The following is a 20,527-nucleotide window of genomic DNA, read 5'->3' as shown; positions in this document are numbered from 1 at the left end:
AAAGTCAATAATCTGGAGAGTTTTTGTAAGATGTTTCTTCCATCAACCAATGAAGAAACACATTGGTACTTTCCCATGATGAGTGAGTGCTTCAGGATCTCTTGCACTTACATGTGCAGCAGAGTACTGCAATGGAAGCATGCTGGGCCCATAACCCAGAGGTAGGCAGATTGAAACTATCCTTTGCTATATGCATTTTTTTTGTTAATTTAAGTAATCAAAACTGGGATTGATATTTTTGCTCTTTTATTTTTACTTGAAGTACAATAACTTTTACCATTTTAATTTGTTTGAATAGTATATTGACAGTATAGTTTTCTTTAAAAAATCCACTTAATTTTCTTTACCCTATTATTAAAAGGGTAATTGACAAAAACAAACTACATTGTCACCAGAAGAGCAATACAAAATGTACAAGTGATATATTAAAATCATCTTTCCAGCTTGAATTTCAATGATGCATTGGGGCAACGATTTTGTGAGAAACATCTTCACCCTTAAATAAAGATTTTCTTAATTCCTTACCTGTGTGCTAATTAGATATCACCTTGTTTTCACATTAAACAAACTTCCACATGAGAAAGCAGCAAGGATGCAGTGGCGTTAATGTTTCCTGGTGTCAACCTGTATTATTTCAGTAGAAATTGAAATGAGGATGCATCTTGCTGCCTTTCCAATGAAGCAAGTTTAATTTAGTAATAGGTGAAAAACCATCCCTACAAAGGTGTTAATCAGAGACTTGGCTTTGTGGACACTTTTCAGAGAACAAATTTGTTAGCATAAAAATAAAGCCAGAAAATGAAGAGCTGTTTAATCACTCAATTGGATTTTTTTTGCCAGCATATTTCTTTTTCTCTGCAACCCACTGCTAAATTGTGCTTCCTAGCTGTTTTTATAAAATCACTGAATCAAATCTAACTCTGATTACATCAGAGAAGGCCAGGTACCCTACACCATAACAGGGGGTTTGAAATTTTGACTTGTCTACTTAAAGATCACCAAAATCTGATAACAAGGTCAATTACGTCCCTGGGTGGGATTGAACCACCAACCTTTTGGTTAGTAGCCAGACACACTAACCGCTTGCGCCACAGAGACACTTTGTAAAAAGTACATACTGACAAAGGCTAATAAGCATACATCTAGAACGTTTCCTAGAAAAACTTTAAAAAGTCAATAATCTGGAGAGTTTTTGTAAGATGTTTCTTCCATCAACAAACGAAGAAACACATTGGTACTTTCCCATGATGACTGAGTGCTTCAGGATCTCTTGCACTTACATGTGCAGCAGAGTACTGCAATGGAAGCATGCTGGGCCCATAACCCAGAGGTAGGCAGATTGAAACTATCCTTTGCTATATGCATTTTTTTTTGTTAATTTAAGTAATCAAAACTGGGATTGATATTTTTCCTCTTTTATTTTTACTTAAAGTACAATAACTTTTACCATTTTAATTTGTTTTAATAGTATATTAACAGTATAGTTTTCTTTAAAAAATCCACTTAATTTTCTTTACCCTATTATTAAAAGGGTAATTGACAAAAACAAACTACATTGTCACCAGAAGAGCAATACAAAATGTACAAGTGATATATTAAAATCATCTTTCCAGCTTGAATTTCAATGATGCATTGGGGCAACGATTTTGTGAGAAACATCTTCACCCTTAAATAAAGATTTTCTTAATTCCTTACCTGTGTGCTAATTAGATATCACCTTGTTTTCACATTAAACAGACTTCTACATGAGAAAGCAGCAAGGATGCAGTGGCGTTAATGTTTCCTGGTGTCAACCTGTATTATTTCAGTAGACATTGAAATGAGGATGCATCTTGCTGCCTTTCCAATGAAGCAAGTTTAATTTAGTAATAGGTGAAAAACCATCCCTACAAAGGTGTTAATCAGAGACTTGGCTTTGTGGACACTTTTCAGAGAACAAATTTGTTAGCATAAAAATAAAGCCAGAAAATGAAGAGCTGTTTAATCACTCAATTGGATTTTTTTTTTGCCAGCATATTTCTTTTTCTCTGCAACCCACTGCTAAATTGTGCTTCCTGGCTGTTTTTATAAAATCAATGAATCAAATCTAATTACATCAGAGAAGGCCAGGTACCCTACACCATAACAGGGGGTTTGAAATTTTGACTTGTCTACTTAAAGATCACCAAAATCTGATAACAAGGTCAATTACGTCCCTGGTTGGGATTGAGCCACCAACCTTTTGGTTAGTAGCCAGACACACTAACTGATTGCGCCACAGAGACACTTTGCAAAAAGTACATACTGACAAAGGCTAATAAGCATACATCTAGAACGTTTCCTAGAAAAACTTTAAAAAGTCAATAATCTGGAGAGTTTTTGTAAGATGTTTCTTCCATCAACCAACGAAGAAACACATTGGTACTTTCCCATGATGACTGAGTGCTTCAGGATCTCTTGCACTTACATGTGCAGCAGAGTACTGCAATGGAAGCATGCTGGGCCCATAACCCAGAGGTAGGCAGATTGAAACTATCCTTTGCTATATACATTTTTTTGGTTAATTTAAGTAATCAAAACTGGGATTGATATTTTTGCTCTTTTATTTTTTCTTAAAGTACAATAACTTTTACCATTTTAATTTGTTTTAATAGTATATTGACAGTATAGTTTTCTTTAAAAAATCCACTTAATTTTCTTTACCCTATTATTAAAAGGGTAATTGACAAAAACAAACTACATTGTCACCAGAAGAGCAATACAAAATGTACAAGTGATATATTAAAATCATCTTTCCAGCTTGAATTTCAATGATGCATTGGGGCAACGATTTTGTGAGAAACATCTTCACCCTTAAATAAAGTTTTTCTTAATTCCTTACCTGTGTGCTAATTAGATATCACCTTGTTTTCACATTAAACAGACTTCTACATGAGAAAGCAGCAAGGATGCAGTGGCGTTAATGTTTCCTGGTGTCAACCTGTATTATTTCAGTAGACATTGAAATGAGGATGCATCTTGCTGCCTTTCCAATGAAGCAAGTTTAATTTAGTAATAGGTGAAAAACCATCCCTACAAAGGTGTTAATCAGAGACTTGGCTTTGTTGACACTTTTCAGAGAACAAATTTGTTAGCATAAAAATAAAGCCAGAAATGAAGAGCTGTTTAATCACTCAATTGGATTTTTTTTTGCCAGCATATTTCTTTTTCTCTGCAACCCACTGCTAAATTGTGCTTCCTAGCTGTTTTTATAAAATCAATGAATCAAATCTAACTCTGATTACATCAGAGAAGGCCAGGTACCCTACACCATAACAGGGGGTTTGAAATTTTGACTTGTCTACTTAAAGATCACCAAAATCTGATAACAAGGTCAATTACGTCCCTGGGTGGGATTGAACCACCAACCTTTTGGTTAGTAGTAGGACACACTAACCAATTGCGCCACAGAGACACTTTGCAAAAAGTATATACTGACAAAGGCTAATAAGCATACATCTAGAACGTTTCCTAGAAAAACTTTAAAAAGTCAATAATCTGGAGAGTTTTTGTAAGATGTTTCTTCCATCAACCAACGAAGAAACACATTGGTACTTTCCCATGATGACTGAGTGCTTCAGGATCTCTTGCACTTACATGTGCAGCAGAGTACTGCAATGGAAGCATGCTGGGCCCATAACCCAGAGGTAGGCAGATTGAAACTATCCTCTGCTATATGCATTTTTTTTGTTAATTTAAGTAATCAAAACTGGGATTGATATTTTTGCTCTTTTATTTTTACTTAAAGTACAATAACTTTTACCATTTTAATTTGTTTTAATAGTATATTGACAGTATAGTTTTCTTTAAAAAATCCACTTAATTTTCTTTACCCTATTATTAAAAGGGTAATTGACAAAAACAAACTACATTGTCACCAGAAGAGCAATACAAAATGTACAAGTGATATATTAAAATCATCTTTCCAGCTTGAATTTCAATGATGCATTGGGGCAACGATTTTGTGAGAAACATCTTCACCCTTAAATAAAGATTTTCTTAATTCCTTACCTGTGTGCTAATTAGATATCACCTTGTTTTCACATTAAACAGACTTCTACATGAGAAAGCAGCAAGGATGCAGTGGCGTTAATGTTTCCTGGTGTCAACCTGTATTATTTCAGTAGACATTGAAATGAGGATGCATCTTGCTGCCTTTCCAATGAAGCAAGTTTAATTTAGTAATAGGTGAAAAACCATCCCTACAAAGGTGTTAATCAGAGACTTGGCTTTGTGGACACTTTTCAGAGAACAAATTTGTTAGCATAAAAATAAAGCCAGAAAATGAAGAGCTGTTTAATCAATCAATTGGATTTTTTTTGCCAGCATATTTCTTTTTCTCTGCAACCCACTGCTAAATTGTGCTTCCTAGCTGTTTTTATAAAATCAATGAATCAAATCTAACTACATCAGAGAAGGCCAGGTACCCTACACCATAACAGGGGGTTTGAAATTTTGACTTGTCTACTTAAAGATCACCAAAATCTGATAACAAGGTCAATTACGTCCCTGGTTGGGATTGAACCACCAACCTTTTGGTTAGTAGCCAGACACACTAACTGATTGCGCCACAGAGACACTTTGCAAAAAGTACATACTGACAAAGGCTAATAAGCATACATCTAGAACGTTTCCTAGAAAAACTTTAAAAAGTCAATAATCTGGAGAGTTTTTGTAAGATGTTTCTTCCATCAACCAACGAAGAAACACATTGGTACTTTCCCATGATGACTGAGTGCTTCAGGATCTCTTGCACTTACATGTGCAGCAGAGTACTGCAATGGAAGCATGCTGGGCCCATAACCCAGAGGTAGGCAGATTGAAACTATCCTTTGCTATATACATTTTTTTGGTTAATTTAAGTAATCAAAACTGGGATTGATATTTTTGCTCTTTTATTTTTTCTTAAAGTACAATAACTTTTACCATTTTAATTTGTTTTAATAGTATATTGACAGTATAGTTTTCTTTAAAAAATCCACTTAATTTTCTTTACCCTATTATTAAAAGGGTAATTGACAAAAACAAACTACATTGTCACCAGAAGAGCAATACAAAATGTACAAGTGATATATTAAAATCATCTTTCCAGCTTGAATTTCAATGATGCATTGGGGCAACGATTTTGTGAGAAACATCTTCACCCTTAAATAAAGATTTTCTTAATTCCTTACCTGTGTGCTAATTAGATATCACCTTGTTTTCACATTAAACAGACTTCTACATGAGAAAGCAGCAAGGATGCAGTGGCGTTAATGTTTCCTGGTGTCAACCTGTATTATTTCAGTAGACATTGAAATGAGGATGCATCTTGCTGCCTTTCCAATGAAGCAAGTTTAATTTAGTAATAGGTGAAAAACCATCCCTACAAAGGTGTTAATCAGAGACTTGGCTTTGTGGACACTTTTCAGAGAACAAATTTGTTAGCATAAAAATAAAGCCAGAAATGAAGAGCTGTTTAATCACTCAATTGGATTTTTTTTTGCCAGCATATTTCTTTTTCTCTGCAACCCACTGCTAAATTGTGCTTCCTAGCTGTTTTTATAAAATCAATGAATCAAATCTAACTCTGATTACATCAGAGAAGGCCAGGTACCCTACACCATAACAGGGGGTTTGAAATTTTGACTTGTCTACTTAAAGATCACCAAAATCTGATAACAAGGTCAATTACGTCCCTGGTTGGGATTGAACCACCAACCTTTTGGTTAGTAGCCAGACACACTAACTGATTGCGCCACAGAGACACTTTGCAAAAAGTACATACTGACAAAGGCTAATAAGCATACATCTAGAACGTTTCCTAGAAAAACTTTAAAAAGTCAATAATCTGGAGAGTTTTTGTAAGATGTTTCTTCCATCAACCAACGAAGAAACACATTGGTACTTTCCCATGATGACTGAGTGCTTCAGGATCTCTTGCACTTACATGTGCAGCAGAGTACTGCAATGGAAGCATGCTGGGCCCATAACCCAGAGGTAGGCAGATTGAAACTATCCTTTGCTATATGCATTTTTTTTGTTAATTTAAGTAATCAAAACTGGGATTGATATTTTTGCTCTTTTATTTTTACTTAAAGTACAATAACTTTTACCATTTTAATTTGTTTTAATAGTATATTGACAGTATAGTTTTCTTTAAAAAATCCACTTAATTTTCTTTACCCTATTATTAAAAGGGTAATTGACAAAAACAAACTACATTGTCACCAGAAGAGCAATACAAAATGTACAAGTGATATATTAAAATCATCTTTCCAGCTTGAATTTCAATGATGCATTGGGGCAACGATTTTGTGAGAAACATCTTCACCCTTAAATAAAGATTTTCTTAATTCCTTACCTGTGTGCTAATTAGATATCACCTTGTTTTCACATTAAACAGACTTCTACATGAGAAAGCAGCAAGGATGCAGTGGCGTTAATGTTTCCTGGTGTCAACCTGTATTATTTCAGTAGACATTGAAATGAGGATGCATCTTGCTGCCTTTCCAATGAAGCAAGTTTAATTTAGTAATAGGTGAAAAACCATCCCTACAAAGGTGTTAATCAGAGACTTGGCTTTGTGGACACTTTTCAGAGAACAAATTTGTTAGCATAAAAATAAAGCCAGAAAATGAAGAGCTGTTTAATCAATCAATTGGATTTTTTTTGCCAGCATATTTCTTTTTCTCTGCAACCCACTGCTAAATTGTGCTTCCTAGCTGTTTTTATAAAATCAATGAATCAAATCTAACTACATCAGAGAAGGCCAGGTACCCTACACCATAACAGGGGGTTTGAAATTTTGACTTGTCTACTTAAAGATCACCAAAATCTGATAACAAGGTCAATTACGTCCGTGGGTGGGATTGAACCACCAACCTTTTGGTTAGTAGCCGGACACACTAATCGATTGCGCCACAGAGACACTTTGCAAAAAGTCCATACTGACAAAGGCTAATAAGCATACATCTAGAACGTTTCCTAGAAAAACTTTAAAAAGTCAATAATCTGGAGAGTTTTTGTAAGATGTTTCTTCCATCAACCAATGAAGAAACACATTGGTACTTTCCCATGATGACTGAGTGCTTCAGGATCTCTTGCACTTACATGTGCAGCAGAGTACTGCAATGGAAGCATGCTGGGCCCATAACCCAGAGGTAGGCAGATTGAAACTATTCTTTGCTATATGCATTTTTTTTGTTAATTTAAGTAATCAAAACTGGGATTGATATTTTTGCTCTTTTATTTTTACTTAAAGTACAATAACTTTTACCATTTTAATTTGTTTTAATAGTATATTGAAAGTATTATTTTCTTTAAAAAATCCACTTAATTTTCTTTACCCTATTATTAAAATGGTAATTGACAAAAACAAACTACATTGTCACCAGAAGAGCAATACAAAATGTACAAGTGATATATTAAAATCATCTTTCCAGCTTGAATTTCAATGATGCATTGGGGCAACGATTTTGTGAGAAACATCTTCACCCTTAAATAAAGATTTTCTTAATTCCTTACCTGTGTGCTAATTAGATATCACCTTGTTTTCACATTAAACAGACTTCCACATGAGAAAGCAGCAAGGATGCAGTGGCGTTAATGTTTCCTGGTGTCAACCTGTATTATTTCAGTAGACATTGAAATGAGGATGCATCTTGCTGCCTTTCCAATGAAGCAAGTTTAATTTAGTAATAGGTGAAAAACCATCCTTACAAAGGTGTTAATCAGAGACTTGGCTTTGTGGACACTTTTCAGAGAACAAATTTGTTAGCATAAAAATAAAGCCAGAAAATGAAGAGCTGTTTAATCACTCAATTGGATTTTTTTGCCAGCATATTTCTTTTTCTCTGCAACCCACTGCTAAATTGTGCTCCCTAGCTGTTTTTATAAAATCACTGAATCAAATCTAACTCTGATTACATCAGAGAAGGCCAGGTACCCTACACCATAACAGGGGGTTTGAAATTTTGACTTGTCTACTTAAAGATCACCAAAATCTGATAACAAGGTCAATTACGTCCCTGGTTGGGATTGAACCACCAACCTTTTGGTTAGTAGCCAGACACACTAACCGATTGCGCCACAGAGACACTTTGCGAAAATTACATACTGACAAAGTCTAATAAGCATACATCTAGAACGTTTCCTAGAAAAACTTTAAAAAGTCAATAATCTGGAGAGTTTTTGTAAGATGTTTCTTCCATCAACCAATGAAGAAACACATTGGTACTTTCCCATCATGAGTGAGTGCTTCAGGATCTCTTGCACTTACATGTGCAGCAGAGTACTGCAATGGAAGCATGCTGGGCCCATAACCCAGAGGTAGGCAGATTGAAACTATTCTTTGCTATATGCATTTTTTTTGTTAATTTAAGTAATCAAAACTGGGATTGATATTTTTGCTCTTTTATTTTTACTTAAAGTACAATAACTTTTACCATTTTAATTTGTTTTAATAGTATATTGACAGTATAGTTTTCTTTAAAAAATCCACTTAATTTTCTTTACCCTATTATTAAAATGGTAATTGACAAAAACAAACTACATTGTCACCAGAAGAGCAATACAAAATGTACAAGTGATATATTAAAATCATCTTTCCAGCTTGAATTTCAATGATGCATTGGGGCAACGATTTTGTGAGAAACATCTTCACCCTTAAATAAAGATTTTCTTAATTCCTTACCTGTGTGCTAATTAGATATCACCTTGTTTTCACATTAAACAGACTTCCACATGAGAAAGCAGCAAGGATGCAGTGGCGTTAATGTTTCCTGGTGTCAACCTGTATTATTTCAGTAGACATTGAAATGAGGATGCATCTTGCTGCCTTTCCAATGAAGCAAGTTTAATTTAGTAATAGGTGAAAAACCATCCTTACAAAGGTGTTAATCAGAGACTTGGCTTTGTGGACACTTTTCAGAGAACAAATTTGTTAGCATAAAAATAAAGCCAGAAAATGAAGAGCTGTTTAATCACTCAATTGGATTTTTTTGCCAGCATATTTCTTTTTCTCTGCAACCCACTGCTAAATTGTGCTCCCTAGCTGTTTTTATAAAATCACTGAATCAAATCTAACTCTGATTACATCAGAGAAGGCCAGGTACCCTACACCATAACAGGGGGTTTGAAATTTTGACTTGTCTACTTAAAGATCACCAAAATCTGATAACAAGGTCAATTACGTCCCTGGTTGGGATTGAACCACCAACCTTTTGGTTAGTAGCCGGACACACTAACCGATTGCGCCACAGAGACACTTTGCGAAAATTCCATACTGACAAAGTCTAATAAGCATACATCTAGAACGTTTCCTAGAAAAACTTTAAAAAGTCAATAATCTGGAGAGTTTTTGTAAGATGTTTCTTCCATCAACCAATGAAGATACACATTGGTACTTTCCCATGATGAGTGAGTGCTTCAGGATCTCTTGCACTTACATGTGCAGCAGAGTACTGCAATGGAAGCATGCTGGGCCCATAACCCAGAGGTAGGCAGATTGAAACTATTCTTTGCTATATGCATTTTTTTTTGTTAATTTAAGTAATCAAAACTGGGATTGATATTTTTGCTCTTTTATTTTTACTTAAAGTACAATAACTTTTACCATTTTAATTTGTTTGAATAGTATATTGACAGTATAGTTTTCTTTAAAAAATCCACTTAATTTTCTTTACCCTATTATTAAAAGGGTAATTGACAAAAACAAACTACATTGTCACCAGAAGAGCAATACAAAATGTACAAGTGATATATTAAAATCATCTTTCCAGCTTGAATTTCAATGATGCATTGGGGCAACGATTTTGTGAGAAACATCTTTACCCTTAAATAAAGATTTTCTTAATTCCTTACCTGTGTGCTAATTAGATATCACCTTGTTTTCACATTAAACAAACTTCCACATGAGAAAGCAGCAAGGATGCAGTGGTGTTAATGTTTCCTGGTGTCAACCTGTATTATTTCAGTAGAAATTGAAATGAGGATGCATCTTGCTGCCTTTCCAATGAAGCAAGTTTAATTTAGTAATAGGTGAAAAACCATCCCTACAAAGGTGTTAATCAGAGACTTGGCTTTGTGGACACTTTTCAGAGAACAAATTTGTTAGCATAAAAATAAAGCCAGAAAATGAAGAGCTGTTTAATCACTCAATTGGATTTTTTTTGCCAGCATATTTCTTTTTCTCTGCAACCCACTGCTAAATTGTGCTTCCTAGCTGTTTTTATAAAATCACTGAATCAAATCTAACTCTGATTACATCAGAGAAGGCCAGGTACCCTACACCATAACAGGGGGTTTGAAATTTTGACTTGTCTACTTAAAGATCACCAAAATCTGATAACAAGGTCAATTACGTCCGTGGGTGGGATTGAACCACCAACCTTTTGGTTAGTAGCCGGACACACTAATCGATTGCGCCACAGAGACACTTTGCAAAAAGTACATACTGACAAAGGCTAATAAGCATACATCTAGAACGTTTCCTAGAAAAACTTTAAAAAGTCAATAATCTGGAGAGTTTTTGTAAGATGTTTCTTCCATCAACCAACGAAGAAACACATTGGTACTTTCCCATGATGACTGAGTGCTTCAGGATCTCTTGCACTTACATGTGCAGCAGAGTACTGCAATGGAAGCATGCTGGGCCCATAACCCAGAGGTAGGCAGATTGAAACTATTCTTTGCTATATGCATTTTTTTTTGTTAATTTAAGTAATCAAAACTGGGATTGATATTTTGCTCTTTTATTTTTACTTAAAGTACAATAACTTTTACCATTTTAATTTGTTTTAATAGTATATTGAAAGTATTATTTTCTTTAAAAAATCCACTTAATTTTCTTTACCCTATTATTAAAATGGTAATTGACAAAAACAAACTACATTGTCACCAGAAGAGCAATACAAAATGTACAAGTGATATATTAAAATCATCTTTCCAGCTTGAATTTCAATGATGCATTGGGGCAACGATTTTGTGAGAAACATCTTCACCCTTAAATAAAGATTTTCTTAATTCCTTACCTGTGTGCTAATTAGATATCACCTTGTTTTCACATTAAACAGACTTCCACATGAGAAAGCAGCAAGGATGCAGTGGCGTTAATGTTTCCTGGTGTCAACCTGTATTATTTCAGTAGACATTGAAATGAGGATGCATCTTGCTGCCTTTCCAATGAAGCAAGTTTAATTTAGTAATAGGTGAAAAACCATCCTTACAAAGGTGTTAATCAGAGACTTGGCTTTGTGGACACTTTTCAGAGAACAAATTTGTTAGCATAAAAATAAAGCCAGAAAATGAAGAGCTGTTTAATCACTCAATTGGATTTTTTTGCCAGCATATTTCTTTTTCTCTGCAACCCACTGCTAAATTGTGCTCCCTAGCTGTTTTTATAAAATCACTGAATCAAATCTAACTCTGATTACATCAGAGAAGGCCAGGTACCCTACACCATAACAGGGGGTTTGAAATTTTGACTTGTCTACTTAAAGATCACCAAAATCTGATAACAAGGTCAATTACGTCCCTGGTTGGGATTGAACCACCAACCTTTTGGTTAGTAGCCGGACACACTAACCGATTGCGCCACAGAGACACTTTGCGAAAATTACATACTGACAAAGTCTAATAAGCATACATCTAGAACGTTTCCTAGAAAAACTTTAAAAAGTCAATAATCTGGAGAGTTTTTGTAAGATGTTTCTTCCATCAACCAATGAAGAAACACATTGGTACTTTCCCATGATGAGTGAGTGCTTCAGGATCTCTTGCACTTACATGTGCAGCAGAGTACTGCAATGGAAGCATGCTGGGCCCATAACCCAGAGGTAGGCAGATTGAAACTATTCTTTGCTATATGCATTTTTTTTTGTTAATTTAAGTAATCAAAACTGGGATTGATATTTTTGCTCTTTTATTTTTACTTAAAGTACAATAACTTTTACCATTTTAATTTGTTTGAATAGTATATTGACAGTATAGTTTTCTTTAAAAAATCCACTTAATTTTCTTTACCCTATTATTAAAAGGGTATTTGACAAAAACAAACTACATTGTCACCAGAAGAGCAATACAAAATGTACAAGTGATATATTAAAATCATCTTTCCAGCTTGAATTTCAATGATGCATTGGGGCAACGATTTTGTGAGAAACATCTTCACCCTTAAATAAAGATTTTCTTAATTCCTTACCTGTGTGCTAATTAGATATCACCTTGTTTTCACATTAAACAGACTTCTACATGAGAAAGCAGCAAGGATGCAGTGGCGTTAATGTTTCCTGGTGTCAACCTGTATTATTTCAGTAGACATTGAAATGAGGATGCATCTTGCTGCCTTTCCAATGAAGCAAGTTTAATTTAGTAATAGGTGAAAAACCATCCCTACAAAGGTGTTAATCAGAGACTTGGCTTTGTGGACACTTTTCAGAGAACAAATTTGTTAGCATAAAAATAAAGCCAGAAATGAAGAGCTGTTTAATCACTCAATTGGATTTTTTTTTGCCAGCATATTTCTTTTTCTCTGCAACCCACTGCTAAATTGTGCTTCCTAGCTGTTTTTATAAAATCAATGAATCAAATCTAACTCTGATTACATCAGAGAAGGCCAGGTACCCTACACCATAACAGGGGGTTTGAAATTTTGACTTGTCTACTTAAAGATCACCAAAATCTGATAACAAGGTCAATTACGTCCCTGGGTGGGATTGAACCACCAACCTTTTGGTTAGTAGCAGGACACACTAACCGATTGCGCCACAGAGACACTTTGCAAAAATTGCATACTGACAAAGGCTAATAAGCATACATCTAGAACGTTTCCTAGAAAAACTTTAAAAAGTCAATAATCTGGAGAGTTTTTGTAAGATGTTTCTTCCATCAACCAACGAAGAAACACATTGGTACTTTCCCATGATGACTGAGTGCTTCAGGATCTCTTGCACTTACATGTGCAGCAGAGTACTGCAATGGAAGCATGCTGGGCCCATAACCCAGAGGTAGGCAGATTGAAACTATCCTTTGCTATATGCATTTTTTTTGTTAATTTAAGTAATCAAAACTGGGATTGATATTTTTGCTCTTTTATTTTTACTTAAAGTACAATAACTTTTACCATTTTAATTTGTTTTAATAGTATATTGACAGTATAGTTTTCTTTAAAAAATCCACTTAATTTTCTTTACCCTATTATTAAAAGGGTAATTGACAAAAACAAACTACATTGTCACCAGAAGAGCAATACAAAATGTACAAGTGATATATTAAAATCATCTTTCCAGCTTGAATTTCAATGATGCATTGGGGCAACGATTTTGTGAGAAACATCTTTACCCTTAAATAAAGATTTTCTTAATTCCTTACCTGTGTGCTAATTAGATATCACCTTGTTTTCACATTAAACAAACTTCCACATGAGAAAGCAGCAAGGATGCAGTGGTGTTAATGTTTCCTGGTGTCAACCTGTATTATTTCAGTAGAAATTGAAATGAGGATGCATCTTGCTGCCTTTCCAATGAAGCAAGTTTAATTTAGTAATAGGTGAAAAACCATCCCTACAAAGGTGTTAATCAGAGACTTGGCTTTGTGGACACTTTTCAGAGAACAAATTTGTTAGCATAAAAATAAAGCCAGAAAATGAAGAGCTGTTTAATCACTCAATTGGATTTTTTTTGCCAGCATATTTCTTTTTCTCTGCAACCCACTGCTAAATTGTGCTTCCTAGCTGTTTTTATAAAATCACTGAATCAAATCTAACTCTGATTACATCAGAGAAGGCCAGGTACCCTACACCATAACAGGGGGTTTGAAATTTTGACTTGTCTACTTAAAGATCACCAAAATCTGATAACAAGGTCAATTACGTCCGTGGGTGGGATTGAACCACCAACCTTTTGGTTAGTAGCCGGACACACTAATCGATTGCGCCACAGAGACACTTTGCAAAAAGTACATACTGACAAAGGCTAATAAGCATACATCTAGAACGTTTCCTAGAAAAACTTTAAAAAGTCAATAATCTGGAGAGTTTTTGTAAGATGTTTCTTCCATCAACCAACGAAGAAACACATTGGTACTTTCCCATGATGACTGAGTGCTTCAGGATCTCTTGCACTTACATGTGCAGCAGAGTACTGCAATGGAAGCATGCTGGGCCCATAACCCAGAGGTAGGCAGATTGAAACTATTCTTTGCTATATGCATTTTTTTTTGTTAATTTAAGTAATCAAAACTGGGATTGATATTTTTGCTCTTTTATTTTTACTTAAAGTACAATAACTTTTACCATTTTAATTTGTTTTAATAGTATATTGAAAGTATTATTTTCTTTAAAAAATCCACTTAATTTTCTTTACCCTATTATTAAAATGGTAATTGACAAAAACAAACTACATTGTCACCAGAAGAGCAATACAAAATGTACAAGTGATATATTAAAATCATCTTTCCAGCTTGAATTTCAATGATGCATTGGGGCAACGATTTTGTGAGAAACATCTTCACCCTTAAATAAAGATTTTCTTAATTCCTTACCTGTGTGCTAATTAGATATCACCTTGTTTTCACATTAAACAGACTTCCACATGAGAAAGCAGCAAGGATGCAGTGGCGTTAATGTTTCCTGGTGTCAACCTGTATTATTTCAGTAGACATTGAAATGAGGATGCATCTTGCTGCCTTTCCAATGAAGCAAGTTTAATTTAGTAATAGGTGAAAAACCATCCTTACAAAGGTGTTAATCAGAGACTTGGCTTTGTGGACACTTTTCAGAGAACAAATTTGTTAGCATAAAAATAAAGCCAGAAAATGAAGAGCTGTTTAATCACTCAATTGGATTTTTTTGCCAGCATATTTCTTTTTCTCTGCAACCCACTGCTAAATTGTGCTCCCTAGCTGTTTTTATAAAATCACTGAATCAAATCTAACTCTGATTACATCAGAGAAGGCCAGGTACCCTACACCATAACAGGGGGTTTGAAATTTTGACTTGTCTACTTAAAGATCACCAAAATCTGATAACAAGGTCAATTACGTCCCTGGTTGGGATTGAACCACCAACCTTTTGGTTAGTAGCCGGACACACTAACCGATTGCGCCACAGAGACACTTTGCGAAAATTACATACTGACAAAGTCTAATAAGCATACATCTAGAACGTTTCCTAGAAAAACTTTAAAAAGTCAATAATCTGGAGAGTTTTTGTAAGATGTTTCTTCCATCAACCAATGAAGAAACACATTGGTACTTTCCCATGATGAGTGAGTGCTTCAGGATCTCTTGCACTTACATGTGCAGCAGAGTACTGCAATGGAAGCATGCTGGGCCCATAACCCAGAGGTAGGCAGATTGAAACTATTCTTTGCTATATGCATTTTTTTTTGTTAATTTAAGTAATCAAAACTGGGATTGATATTTTTGCTCTTTTATTTTTACTTAAAGTACAATAACTTTTACCATTTTAATTTGTTTGAATAGTATATTGACAGTATAGTTTTCTTTAAAAAATCCACTTAATTTTCTTTACCCTATTATTAAAAGGGTATTTGACAAAAACAAACTACATTGTCACCAGAAGAGCAATACAAAATGTACAAGTGATATATTAAAATCATCTTTCCAGCTTGAATTTCAATGATGCATTGGGGCAACGATTTTGTGAGAAACATCTTCACCCTTAAATAAAGATTTTCTTAATTCCTTACCTGTGTGCTAATTAGATATCACCTTGTTTTCACATTAAACAGACTTCTACATGAGAAAGCAGCAAGGATGCAGTGGCGTTAATGTTTCCTGGTGTCAACCTGTATTATTTCAGTAGACATTGAAATGAGGATGCATCTTGCTGCCTTTCCAATGAAGCAAGTTTAATTTAGTAATAGGTGAAAAACCATCCCTACAAAGGTGTTAATCAGAGACTTGGCTTTGTGGACACTTTTCAGAGAACAAATTTGTTAGCATAAAAATAAAGCCAGAAATGAAGAGCTGTTTAATCACTCAATTGGATTTTTTTTTGCCAGCATATTTCTTTTTCTCTGCAACCCACTGCTAAATTGTGCTTCCTAGCTGTTTTTATAAAATCAATGAATCAAATCTAACTCTGATTACATCAGAGAAGGCCAGGTACCCTACACCATAACAGGGGGTTTGAAATTTTGACTTGTCTACTTAAAGATCACCAAAATCTGATAACAAGGTCAATTACGTCCCTGGGTGGGATTGAACCACCAACCTTTTGGTTAGTAGCAGGACACACTAACCGATTGCGCCACAGAGACACTTTGCAAAAATTACATACTGACAAAGGCTAATAAGCATACATCTAGAACGTTTCCTAGAAAAACTTTAAAAAGTCAATAATCTGGAGAGTTTTTGTAAGATGTTTCTTCCATCAACCAACGAAGAAACACATTGGTACTTTCCCATGATGACTGAGTGCTTCAGGATCTCTTGCACTTACATGTGCAGCAGAGTACTGCAATGGAAGCATGCTGGGCCCATAACCCAGAGGTAGGCAGATTGAAACTATCCTTTGCTATATGCATTTTTTTTGTTAATTTAAGTAATCAAAACTGGGATTGATATTTTTGCTCTTTTATTTTTACTTAAAGTACAATAACTTTTACCATTTTAATTTGTTTTAATAGTATATTGACAGTATAGTTTTCTTTAAAAAATCCACTTAATTTTCTTTACCCTATTATTAAAAGGGTAATTGACAAAAACAAACTACATTGTCACCAGAAGAGCAATACAAAATGTACAAGTGATATATTAAAATCATCTTTCCAGTTTGAATTTCAATGATGCATTGGGGCAACGATTTTGTGAGAAACATCTTCACCCTTAAATAAAGATTTTCTTAATTCCTTACCTGTGTGCTAATTAGATATCACCTTGTTTTCACATTAAACAGACTTCTACATGAGAAAGCAGCAAGGATGCAGTGGCGTTAATGTTTCCTGGTGTCAACCTGTATTATTTCAGTAGACATTGAAATGAGGATGCATCTTGCTGCCTTTCCAATGAAGCAAGTTTAATTTAGTAATAGGTGAAAAACCATCCCTACAAAGGTGTTAATCAGAGACTTGGCTTTGTGGACACTTTTCAGAGAACAAATTTGTTAGCATAAAAATAAAGCCAGAAAATGAAGAGCTGTTTAATCAATCAATTGGATTTTTTTTGCCAGCATATTTCTTTTTCTCTGCAACCCACTGCTAAATTGTGCTTCCTAGCTGTTTTTATAAAATCAATGAATCAAATCTAACTACATCAGAGAAGGCCAGGTACCCTACACCATAACAGGGGGTTTGAAATTTTGACTTGTCTACTTAAAGATCACCAAAATCTGATAACAAGGTCAATTACGTCCCTGGTTGGGATTGAACCACCAACCTTTTGGTTAGTAGCCGGACACACTAACCGATTGCGCCACAGAGACACTTTGCGAAAATTACATACTGACAAAGTCTAATAAGCATACATCTAGAACGTTTCCTAGAAAAACTTTAAAAAGTCAATAATCTGGAGAGTTTTTGTAAGATGTTTCTTCCATCAACCAATGAAGAAACACATTGGTACTTTCCCATGATGAGTGAGTGCTTCAGGATCTCTTGCACTTACATGTGCAGCAGAGTACTGCAATGGAAGCATGCTGGGCCCATAACCCAGAGGTAGGCAGATTGAAACTATTCTTTGCTATATGCATTTTTTTTGTTAATTTAAGTAATCAAAACTGGGATTTATATTTTTGCTCTTTTATTTTTACTTAAAGTACAATAACTTTTACCATTTTAATTTGTTTTAATAGTATATTGACAGTATAGTTTTCTTTAAAAAATCCACTTAATTTTCTTTACCCTATTATTAAAATGGTAATTGACAAAAACAAACTACATTGTCACCAGAAGAGCAATACAAAATGTACAAGTGATATATTAAAATCATCTTTCCAGCTTGAATTTCAATGATGCATTGGGGCAACGATTTTGTGAGAAACATCTTCACCCTTAAATAAAGATTTTCTTAATTCCTTACCTGTGTGCTAATTAGATATCACCTTGTTTTCACATTAAATAGACTTCCACATGAGAAAGCAGCAAGGATGCAGTGGCGTTAATGTTTCCTGGTGTCAACCTGTATTATTTCAGTAGACATTGAAATGAGGATGCATCTTGCTGCCTTTCCAATGAAGCAAGTTTAATTTAGTAATAGGTGAAAAACCATCCTTACAAAGGTGTTAATCAGAGACTTGGCTTTGTGGACACTTTTCAGAGAACAAATTTGTTAGCATAAAAATAAAGCCAGAAAATGAAGAGCTGTTTAATCACTCAATTGGATTTTTTTGCCAGCATATTTCTTTTTCTCTGCAACCCACTGCTAAATTGTGCTCCCTAGCTGTTTTTATAAAATCACTGAATCAAATCTAACTCTGATTACATCAGAGAAGGCCAGGTACCCTACACCATAACAGGGGGTTTGAAATTTTGACTTGTCTACTTAAAGATCACCAAAATCTGATAACAAGGTCAATTACATCCCTGGTTGGGACTGAACCACCAACCTTTTGGTTAGTAGCCGGACACACTAACCGATTGCGCCACAGAGACACTTTGCGAAAATTACATACTGACAAAGTCTAATAAGCATACATCTAGAACGTTTCCTAGAAAAACTTTAAAAAGTCAATAATCTGGAGAGTTTTTGTAAGATGTTTCTTCCATCAACCAATGAAGATACACATTGGTACTTTCCCATGATGAGTGAGTGCTTCAGGATCTCTTGCACTTACATGTGCAGCAGAGTACTGCAATGGAAGCATGCTGGGCCCATAACCCAGAGGTAGGCAGATTGAAACTATTCTTTGCTATATGCATTTTTTTTTGTTAATTTAAGTAATCAAAACTGGGATTGATATTTTTGCTCTTTTATTTTTACTTAAAGTACAATAACTTTTACCATTTTAATTTGTTTGAATAGTATATTGACAGTATAGTTTTCTTTAAAAAATCCACTTAATTTTCTTTACCCTATTATTAAAAGGGTAATTGACAAAAACAAACTACATTGTCACCAGAAGAGCAATACAAAATGTACAAGTGATATATTAAAATCATCTTTCCAGCTTGAATTTCAATGATGCATTGGGGCAACGATTTTGTGAGAAACATCTTCACCCTTAAATAAAGATTTTCTTAATTCCTTACCTGTGTGCTAATTAGATATCACCTTGTTTTCACATTAAACAAACTTCCACATGAGAAAGCAGCAAGGATGCAGTGGTGTTAATGTTTCCTGGTGTCAACCTGTATTATTTCAGTAGAAATTGAAATGAGGATGCATCTTGCTGCCTTTCCAATGAAGCAAGTTTAATTTAGTAATAGGTGAAAAACCATCCCTACAAAGGTGTTAATCAGAGACTTGGCTTTGTGGACACTTTTCAGAGAACAAATTTGTTAGCATAAAAATAAAGCCAGAAAATGAAGAGCTGTTTAATCACTCAATTGGATTTTTTTTGCCAGCATATTTCTTTTTCTCTGCAACCCACTGCTAAATTGTGCTTCCTAGCTGTTTTTATAAAATCACTGAATCAAATCTAACTCTGATTACATCAGAGAAGGCCAGGTACCCTACACCATAACAGGGGGTTTGAAATTTTGACTTGTCTACTTAAAGATCACCAAAATCTGATAACAAGGTCAATTACGTCCGTGGGTGGGATTGAACCACCAACCTTTTGGTTAGTAGCCGGACACACTAATCGATTGCGCCACAGAGACACTTTGCAAAAAGTACATACTGACAAAGGCTAATAAGCATACATCTAGAACGTTTCCTAGAAAAACTTTAAAAAGTCAATAATCTGGAGAGTTTTTGTAAGATGTTTCTTCCATCAACCAACGAAGAAACACATTGGTACTTTCCCATGATGACTGAGTGCTTCAGGATCTCTTGCACTTACATGTGCAGCAGAGTACTGCAATGGAAGCATGCTGGGCCCATAACCCAGAGGTAGGCAGATTGAAACTATTCTTTGCTATATGCATTTTTTTTTGTTAATTTAAGTAATCAAAACTGGGATTGATATTTTTGCTCTTTTATTTTTACTTAAAGTACAATAACTTTTACCATTTTAATTTGTTTTAATAGTATATTGAAAGTATTATTTTATTTAAAAAATCCACTTAATTTTCTTTACCCTATTATTAAAATGGTAATTGACAAAAACAAACTACATTGTCACCAGAAGAGCAATACAAAATGTACAAGTGATATATTAAAATCATCTTTCCAGCTTGAATTTCAATGATGCATTGGGGCAACGATTTTGTGAGAAACATCTTCACCCTTAAATAAAGATTTTCTTAATTCCTTACCTGTGTGCTAATTAGATATCACCTTGTTTTCACATTAAACAGACTTCCACATGAGAAAGCAGCAAGGATGCAGTGGCGTTAATGTTTCCTGGTGTCAACCTGTATTATTTCAGTAGACATTGAAATGAGGATGCATCTTGCTGCCTTTC

General features: G+C 34.6%; 1 non-coding gene across 1 annotated transcript; it reads right to left on the bottom strand.

Annotated features, from left to right (window-relative positions):
* Nucleotides 1-1,024: 1,024 nt before the first annotated feature.
* TRNAS-ACU (transfer RNA serine (anticodon ACU)) lies at nucleotides 1,025-1,098 on the bottom strand. Its single transcript has one exon. It is a non-coding gene; the product is annotated as a tRNA-Ser (tRNA).
* Between the last annotated feature and the right edge of the window lie 19,429 nt (nucleotides 1,099-20,527).

The sequence above is a fragment of the Pseudophryne corroboree genome, chromosome 8 (assembly GCF_028390025.1).
Source record: "Pseudophryne corroboree isolate aPseCor3 chromosome 8, aPseCor3.hap2, whole genome shotgun sequence".
NCBI lineage: Eukaryota > Metazoa > Chordata > Amphibia > Anura > Myobatrachidae > Pseudophryne > Pseudophryne corroboree.
The sequence above is the reverse complement of the archived record's forward strand: the minus strand, read 5'-3'. Positions and strand labels throughout refer to the sequence as shown.